At 34.4% G+C, this 10,386-nt stretch overlaps 2 pseudogenes; both read right to left on the bottom strand.

Annotated features, from left to right (window-relative positions):
• Positions 1–3,381: 3,381 nt before the first annotated feature.
• Positions 3,382–4,177, bottom strand: LOC121878255 (annotated as a pseudogene).
• Positions 4,178–5,732: 1,555 nt separating this feature from the next.
• LOC121878254 lies at positions 5,733–6,882 on the bottom strand (annotated as a pseudogene).
• Between the last annotated feature and the right edge of the window lie 3,504 nt (positions 6,883–10,386).

Here is a 10,386-nt window from a genome sequence, read left to right on the forward strand (position 1 = left end):
TTAATTGGTTACCTTTTAAATATTATAAGTGTGAACTATAGGTTACGTAGATTAAAAAGTTACAGCAGAGTTGTGTTTATAGGGTCTATGTGGTTTATACCTTTTTTATCTACATTTAATCTGAATCACGCTAGGTTAAAAACTGCAGGTGCATGCATAAAGGTTGGTGATTATGGATGGTCCGAGCATTTTGGTGGTCAAGGTTTATATTCTAATGTTATGCATCAATCAGGGTACCTTCAAGTTTCTCAGAGTAGGGGTGTGAGAATTTATATAAAAAGGTTTCTATTCTGGGTAATTGTTGTATTTTTTATCATAATTTACTTATATAATTTAAGATTAGAATTTTGCTTTGAAGCAGCAATGGTGGCAAATTTGCCTGTAAGTAAAAATTTCATAACCAAAAACACATCTTGTTTAACCAAAATCTAATTTTTTTGTTATCAAAATTTTTAGAAGTTAATACAGGTTGTACCTCTCTAGTCCGGCATTCTGTGGTCCGGAAACTCCCGTGGTCCGGAACGATTTTAGTTTGTCCAATAGGTAGATAGGCAGTTTTTTTTTTTTTTTTTTTTTTTTTTTATCTGAATTATTATTATTATTACAGGAGTATTTAATTTTTGCCCCTCAGGCCCCAATGTGAGTCAGTGACCTATGCCCGGGTGGGCTAATCCCCTTAAAAAAAAAAAAAGCTGCGGGAAATTAAGGTTTGTTTACATCCGGCAGTTCGGCTGCACTCTCTCTCTCTCTGCTTGTCTATACAGAGTACAACATTTAACCCTTCTATATGAGCAGTAAATAAGTGTTGCTTTCATATTCTTATGTAGAGTAATGACGATATATTTTCACATGTGCGCACTTACATATGAGCAGTCTCACTTTTTTTTTACCATTAATGGTTAGCTACTTATATTGTTCCATTTATTAACATTAAATAACATTACAGGTACTTCAAGCAACCATATTCATTTTTTACATTAATTTGACTACAGTTAAACTCAGGGCCTTATTTTCTTCAGTTTTATATGTAGAACCAATCAGTCACTGGTTTCGTAAGCTTTAACATAAACAATGCCGGCAGCCGTCTCGTCTCCTCTAATATTCCACGTATTATTAATAAATTGTATTGTTAATTTTGCACACATGTACATTAATTCAATAAAAACAAATTCAGAAACATTAATTAAAATATACAGTCAACCCTCACATTACGCGGTCCCGCATTCCGCGGTTCACCGTTAACGCGGTGCCCTGCCGGAACCTAACATGCTCACATTCCGCGGTCGTGAACCCCATTATGCGGAGAGCGGCTGGCAAGCCGCGCCAATTTTGGATCCAAACCTCCCGCCATCCGCCATGTTGTGTAAGAGGCACGAAAATGGTGCGCACAAGGTCGCCCAGTCATCAAAACATTACCAGTTCTTCACCCGCCACCCACTACAGCCGGCCCAAGTCAGTGATAGTGATAATTATAGTGAGGATATGGACTTATATGAACTTTGGGGGGTTTGACAAAGAGGCCCTGCAAGCCTCTGTGGTGGATAGTGATACAATTGATACAAGTGATACAGGTGAGGGCCAATAATCTGCCCTCTGCCTCGGAACCAACCGCCCATCCCCGTGTGCCCAGCCATCTTTTCTACTAATGTAAGTGTTAAAAAATCTAATATTATTGATATTTCTCTTAATTATTAATTGTGTGTGCATGCCATCATAAAGTTAAGATAATATTTTTACTACAACATAGTTGTGTGTCGTCAAAAAGTGGAGTTTGGGGATCGGCCTGGACTCCATTTCAATTAATCCCATATGTTATGTTGTTCACTTTACGCGTTCCTCACTTTCCGCGGTACCCTCCGGGTTACATTAACCGCGTAATGTAAGACCCAACTGTATATGAACAGTAAATAAGTGTTGCTTTCATATTCTTATGTAAAGTAATGACGATATGTTTTCACGTGTGCGCATGCGCACTTACAAATGCGATCTCTCTTTTTTCTTTACCATTATCGTTAGCTACTTCTATTGTTCCATTTATTAACATTAAATAACATTACTTAAAACAACCATATTAATTTTACTACAGCTACAACCAAGGTCTTATTTTCTTCAGTTTTATATGTAGAACCAGTCAGTCACTGGTTTTGTAATCAACGAAAACAATGCTGTGTCATTTCCTCGTGTGTTTTAATATTCTACGTATTATTAATGAATTGTATTGCTCATTTTGCACACATAAACATTAATTCAATAAAAAAGACATTCAGTAATAAACAATAATGAATCTTTTGTACATAAGAGAAATGACGGTGTTTACACGATTATGCACGTCGTCTGCATGTTGGCGGGCCGTTCAAACCCGTCGAAATTCAAGTTTCCGCCGTCAAAATTTTTATTTATTTGTTTTGTGTGTTCCAATAAAATACGTTAAGAATTAAAAACTCGCGAAATTTGAGAAGCTACTATACGACATTTAACCCTTCAATATGTCTTCAAAGAGACCATGATGCAGAGAAAGTGGTGCTAGTGCTTCCAGGCATAAGCACAAGTCACTATCTATCCAGGAAAAGGGTGAATTTCCATGGTCCGGCATCGGTCAGGTCCCGAGGTTGGCGGACTAGAGAGGTACAACCTGTACTTCAGTTCTACAACGAAAATGTAGCGTGTTATTTACACTATAAAAAAGAAATATAAATGGAATTCAACCGCTTAAAATGAAGTTAGAAGCTTCATTTTTTGGCATAAATATTTCCTTGAAAGGGATATGAAATCCAGTTTCATCATTAACAGTGATGGGCCTCTATTTTGGCTTCTTTCAAAGATTAAAGATCTACAACAGATCAAAGCGTAGGCCGAAACTAAGTGCGATATTTCGCTTTTTAATCTTAAAGCTAGTTTACTAAAACACCTTATGAATGCAACTCATAAATCACAAATTGAATATAGCTCTAGTAGGATCATTCTAAGGCACCTTGGTGTCATTCATAGTAAAGCCCAAAAAGCAAAATCAATAAAAATGAAACCCCAGTAAGAGCCCAAGAAAATATGTTTGTTAAATGAATAATTGAAGCAAGGGGAAGTAAAAGAGTGATTTCTACATCAAAAATCAAGAAAATAACTGCAATTAAAAAGAATCGCAAAGAAAAAGGAAGCCGTGCCGACCCTTTAGGATCAAATCCACACTCAAATGGGGAGTTTTTTTCTCGATCTGTAATAAGCTTTTTTGACAAAATAGAGGCAAGGATTATAACTACAGATCTAATTACAAAAGTTGTTGAGATTACAATAAATATAATGAAAATTAATTTTTCTAGAAATTCTAGACTTTTTGGTTGGAAGCCAAATATACTTATTATATTAAAAAATTAATTAGCCTCCTCATCAATAGATAAAGATATATAAAAATAATCACACAACATCTACAAAGTGTCAGTATCAAGCAGCTGCTTCGAAACCAAAATGATGGTCAGAAGAAAAGTGACATTTATAAAGTCGGTAGAAGCAAATAGCTAAAAAGGAAGTTCCAATAATAACATGAAGCCCATGGAAACCAGTTGCTACAAAAAAAAGTAGATCCATAGACAGAGTCTGCAATTGTAAAAGAAGCTCCTATGTATTCGAAAGCTTGAAGAGCAGAAAAATATAACCCTAAAAAAATAGTTAAAGCAAGACTTTGAATTGCCTCTGAATGATTTGACCTAGTAATAGCATGATGTGCTCATGTTACGGTAGCCCCAGACGACAAGAGAATAGTTGTGTTTAAAAGCGGAATTTGGAAAGGATTAAAAGGTTGGATACCAACTGGTGGCCAACATATCCCAATTTCAATTGTCGGAGAAAGTCTACTATGAAAAATGCCCCAAAAAAATGAAAAAAAGAACAATACTTCTGATACAATAAAAAGAATTATCCCCCAACGAAGCCCTTTTATTACAACTTGGGTGTGGAGCCCTTGGTAGGTCCCCTCACATGTTACATCTCGTCATCATTGAATTATTGTTAAAATAGTAGCTAAAAATCTTAGGAGTAGCAAGTCTATGTTAAATTGGTGAAATCACTTAACAAGCCCTGTGGTTAGTATTATGGCTCTCACTGACCCTGTTAAAGGTCAGGATCTTATATCAACTAAGTGGTAAGCGTGGTGTCCGTGTGATGATGACATTAGTTAACGTCTCTGGCATATAAAGTCCTTAGGACAGCAAATACATATGATTGAATTATTGCAACAGCAGATTCTAGTATTAAAAGAAGGATTTGAGCCAACATTAAAAATGACACTAAAGTCAAAGATAAAGAAGGACCTATATTACCTAAAAGTGTCAACAAAAGATGCCCAGCAATTATATTAGCTGCTAGTCGAACGGCTAAAGTTCCTGGTCGAATAATATTTCTTAAAGTTTCTACCAATACTATGAATGGTATCAGAAGCCCTGGCATCCCTTGGGGAACTATATGGGCAAGCATGTGTTGGGTATGGTTGATTCAACCAAATAAAATAAAAGTGAGTCACAAAGGTAAAGCAAGCGTAAGAGTTATTGCAAGGTGTCTGGAGCTAGTAAATACATATGGGAGAAGACCAAGAGTGTTATTAAATATAATAAATCTAAATAAAGAAATAAATAAAATAGTCGAACCTTTAGTGGCTTGCCCTAAAATAGCTTGAAACTCATTGTGAAGAAGTTGTATAATTTTGGACCAAACTAGTGCTCAGCATGAAGGAGCTGCTCAATAAAGGTAAGGAATAAAAAGTAACCCAACAAAAGTTGATAATCAATTAATTGATAATGAGAAGATTCTTGAAGAAGGTTCAAAAATAGAAAAAAGTTTTATCATTTTCAGGTTTTTTGGTGTTGAGTTTTTAGTTCAATTGAAGGAGATATTTTAAGCGGGGATTTTATAAAATAGTTTAAAATAAAAAACCCAATGAGGAATATAAAAAATAGATTTAACCATAAAAGAGGTGCTATTTGAGGCATCAAAAAGTATTCCAGTGGAATTACTTGAGCGTGACAAGCTCATATTATTAATTAACTAACTTTTTCCACTAGAAGTAGGCGCCTCTACTATGATAGGTTTAAAAGACCTACACTTGCTTTCAGTCATCGGGTGATAGATCAGATGAGGAGGAGATTCAATTTAAAAAAGCTGAGACTGACACACTTTCTACTACAATTGGTATAAACCTATGGTTAGCCCCACAAATTTCTGAGCATTGCCCAAAAAATAATCCTGGTCGGTTAACCATAAATCTAATTTGGTTAAGACGCCCAGGAATTGCATCTGCTTTTACTCCTAGTGCTGGAACAGTTCAAGAGTGAATAACATCAGCAGCAGTGACTAACATTCGAACTTGTGTGTTTATAGGTAATACAGTCCGGTTGTCTACGTCTAGAAGGCGAAACCCAGATAAATCTAGTTCGTTAATGGAGTTATATAGGAATCAAACTCCACTTGCAAAAAGTCTTAATATTCATATCTTCAATATCATTGGTGCCCAATTGTTTTAAGAGTAATTCTAGGGTTATTAACTTCATCCAGAAGATAAAGTAATCGAAGGGAAGGTAGAGCAATAAAAATAAGAATGATAGCAGGAAGGATTGTCCAAATTACTTCAATTGTTTGGTTTTCAAGGAGTACAACCATAGTATGGTCATGAAAGAAAATAAGTTGCTCTATAAGGGGTGACTCGCTGTCTTGGAATCCTAGGTGACCTCATGTTGCCATTACTAAAAGGAAATAATTTTCCCTAACAGGAGCTTAAATCCTGCACATCTATCTGTCATTTTAGTAGTTAGTGATTATAGGGATTTCTATATAACTGTGGTCAGCTGGGGGATAAGCATGCTGTCATTCAATTGAAGTAGGTAAAAATAAAGAAAATATAACTGTTCGTTTAACTACCAAAGCTTCCCACACAATAATAATGAATCTAAGAACGGCTACAAGAGAAATTATTGATCCAATAGAAGACAGAACATTTCATGCGGTGAATGCATCAGGATAGTCAGAATATTGTCGTGGTATCCCATTTAATCCTAAGAAATGTTGTGGGAAGAAAGTGATATTTACTCCTGTAAATATAGTCAAAAAGTGAATTTTTAATCATTTAGGATTTATAGATAGCCCTGTAAATAGGAGAAATCAGTGAGCGATTCCTGCAAAGATGCCAAAAACTGCGCCTATAGATAGAACATAATGAAAGTGAGCAACAACATAATATGTATCGTGAAGAATAATATCAATAGATGAATTAGCAAGAACTACTCCTGTAAGACCACCAACAGTAAAGAGAAAAATAAAACCCAGAGCTCAAAGAAGGGATGGGCTGTAATTGATTTGGGTACCTTGAAGGGTGCCTAATCATCTAAAAATTTTAATTCCTGTAGGAACCGCAATAATTATTGTGGCGGAAGTAAAGTAGGCTCGTGTATCAACATCCATACCTACAGTAAATATGAGGTGTGCTCAAACAACAAAACCAAGAATTCCAATTGCGATCATAGCATAAATTATTCCTAGAGTTCCAAAGGCTTCCTTTTTTCCGAATTCTTGTGTTACAATATGAGAGATTATACCAAAAGCTGGGAGAATAAGAATATAAACTTCAGGATGCCCAAAGAATCAGAATAAGTGTTGGTAAAGTACTGGGTCTCCTCCCCCCGCTGGGTCGAAGAATGAAGTATTTAAGTTTCGATCTGTTAAGAGTATAGTAATAGCTCCTGCTAGAACAGGAAGAGAGAGCAGTAAAAGAACTGCTGTAATAAATACTGATCATACAAATAAGGGTATTCGGTCTATTGTTATACTTTTTCTTCGTATATTAATGGCAGTTGTCATAAAATTTACTGCACCTAAAATAATGTCGGCAATGTTTGATGCCATTACTTGAAGTGAATTGGCCTTATTTTAAATAACCAAGGATGTGTTGCTTAGCAGTGTGTTTAACAGCATCACTCTACTGGTCAGTGGGATGGTTGGTAAAGGACTACTGGGGCAGTAAGCTCCCAGTGGTAAGTGTCATGATTTGCGGTAGTCCTATACAGCGAGTATAGCTCTACTGTAAACCCATGTTTTAAATGGAAATTTTGTGGGTCGTCTTATACACTCCGTGGCCTTGTACGCCGACATATACAGTATCAAAGTTCAAACCCAGTGCCTCCACGAATACAAGGAGATCATTACACATGAACCATGCGGTGGTCGACAAAGTTAAGGAAAAATTTCAAATTTCGAGAGGTGGTTGGGTTAGCATAAATGATAAACAGTACAGGAGGATGCATGCCAGATCCTGTTGTGCTCATCGTATATATATATATATATACAGTGGCCCCTCGGTTAACGAACTCAATCCGTTCCAGAAGGTCGTTCGTTAACCGAAACGTTCGTTAACCGAAACCATTGTTTCAATGGGTTTTTGGGTAATTGGTTCCAGCTCACCGAAAATTTCCTAAATTCAACAAAAATGGTAGAAAAGTTCACTTACTTTGAGGTGTGTATGTAGAAGGCTCCTGATGATGATGATGATGGGATTTAGAATGGGGGTGGAGGAGAAGGAAGAAGAGAAGGCATTGGGGTGGAAGAGAAGTCACCCCATGGTGCCATTTCACCCATAAAATTTTAGCTCTCTGGTTTAATTCAAGATTATTTTCTTTAAATCAATGCTGCACTGCATTATATATTGTCAATATATAAAATATATTTCAAAATGACCAATAATTTGCTTGGAAACACAGAAAAAAAGCATTTAGTTGAAGAGAGTCTCAAGCAAGATGTTACCTCCAGTGAAAACAGAGAGAGAACGCCTGTTTGCTGTGTTAAGAGGCTGGATGCCGCGCATTAAACTAGTCACTTTACCTTCAATTTCGTTCAATAATTGTTAAAATGACTAAAAAATTGAATATTAAACTTTTAAAATTATTGAATAGTATAAACTTCTTGATATTTACAAAAATAGTAAGGAATTTAAGCCCTAGAACCGATTAATGTATTGGCGGACTGATACTAAAGCTGGTTGCCCGGTCAGTGCAAGCGAAAACATGTTGAGGTCGGTTCGTAAGAAGTTCGTTAAGCGAATTTTTTTTCGGAATTGAAGATCCATGGAAGGCAGTTCGTTAATCAAATTACCTGTTGTTGCTCTGTATATATATATATATATATATATATATATATATATATATATATATATATATATATATATATATATATATATATATATATATATATATATATATATATATATATATATATATATATATATATATATATATATATATATATATATATATATATATATATATATATATATATATATATATAATACAGTAAACCCTCACTTTACGCAATTCAACCCACAGGGTACCGCGTAAAGTGAACAACATAACATAGGGGATTAAATGAAATAGAGACCGACTGACCCCCAAACTCCACTTTTTCCGACACAATACCTATGTTCTAGTAAAAATAACATCTTAATTTTATGATGGTACATGCACACAATTAATACTTAAGAGAAATACAGTCGCCACGTTAATGTCCATTCAAATAATGGACTCAACTCCCTCCCCCTCTTCTCACACTACACTCCTGGCTCTTCCCTCTGAGAAATTTTGGGGGAAAACCACTAGATTTTAAGGTATAGTAATAAATAATATCTCAAACTAAAGTTAGGATAATATAATTGACATTGCTGGATTCCTTGTAAGACTAGGAATATTTTGAATATAAATGTCATATATTTTGCACAAAAGATAACATATTTACTCGGAGTAAACATTAGATCTAAAATTTGTATGTTTAACGCAAAATCTATGATGTTTATATTCAAAATGATCATCAAATTGTAAGAATTCCAGCAATGTAAATTATATTCTGGCTGGTTAATTTGTATGAATTTTATGAGCTAAAACAAATATCTTCAGTTAATAAAAAAAAAATATTCTTCACGCCACTATCTGTCAATCAAAGTACCCCACCTTGCCTCCCCCCCCTCTTCCAACCTTGCCAGATGGTCGGTCGGTCCCTCCCTACCAGATAAATGTGTGGGAAAACCAGAATATTTACCTTTTTAGTAATAAATAATACCTCAGACTAAAGTTAGGATAATATAATTGACATTGCTGGATTCCTTGTAAGAACCTGGAAAATTTGAATATAAATGTCATATATTTTGCACAAAAGATAACATATTTACTCAGAGTAAACATTAGATCTAAAATTTGCATGTCTAATGCAAAATCTATAATGTTTATATTCAAAATGATCATCAAATTGTAAGAATTCCAGCAATGTAAATTATATTCTGGCCGGATAATTTGTGTGAATTTTATGAGCTAAATAAAAAAATTATACTGTACTTCACCTGCGTAAAGGGGGGGGGGTTTCGGCAGGTAAGGGACCGTAAAGCGAGGGTTGACTCTGTGTGTGTGTGTGTATATATATATATATATATATATATATATATATATATATATATATATATATATATATATATATATATATATATATATATATATATATATATATATATATATATATATATATATATATATATATATATATATATATATATATATATATATATATATATATATATATATATATATATATATATATATATATATATATATATATATATATATATATATATATATATATATATATATATATATACATGACCTCGTTTAACGAACACCTCAGTTAACGTAATTTCGATTAACGAACTGCCTTCCATAAGGATCTTCAATTCGGTTAACGAAAAAAATTCTTTAACGAAGTTCTTACGAACCGACCCAACATGTTTTCGCTTGCACTGACCGGGCAACCAGCTTTAGTATCAGTCCGCCAATACATTAATCGGTTCTAGGGCTTAAATTCCTTACTATTTTAGTAAATATCAAGAAGTTTATACTATTCAATAATTTTAAAAGTTTAATATTCAATTTTTTAAGCACATTTTAACAATTATTGAACATAATTGAAGGTAAAGTGACTAGTTTAATGTGCGGCATCACAGCCTCTAACTACACACAGCAAACAGGCGTCAGTCTCTCTCTGTTTTCACTGGAGGTTAACTATCTGTGCTTGAGACTCGTTTCACTAGCTACAACGAACTTTTTTTCTGTTGCACTCGTTCTCAAGCAAATTATTGGTCATTTCTGCAAATATCTAATTTTATATATTGACAATATACTAATGCTGCAGTGTTGATTTAAAGAAAATAATCTTGAATTAAACCAGAGAGCTAAAATTTTATGGGTGAAATGGCACCATGGGGTGACTTCTCTTCCACCTTCCTTCTCCTCCACCCCATTCTAAATCCCATCATCATCATCATCATCCAGGAGCCTTCTTCATACACACCTCAAAGTAAGTGAACTTTTCTACCAT

Source organism: Homarus americanus, unplaced genomic scaffold (genome assembly GCF_018991925.1).
Source record: "Homarus americanus isolate GMGI-L3 unplaced genomic scaffold, GMGI_Hamer_2.0 scaffold12485, whole genome shotgun sequence".
In the NCBI taxonomy this organism is placed as follows: Eukaryota; Metazoa; Arthropoda; class Malacostraca; order Decapoda; family Nephropidae; genus Homarus; species Homarus americanus.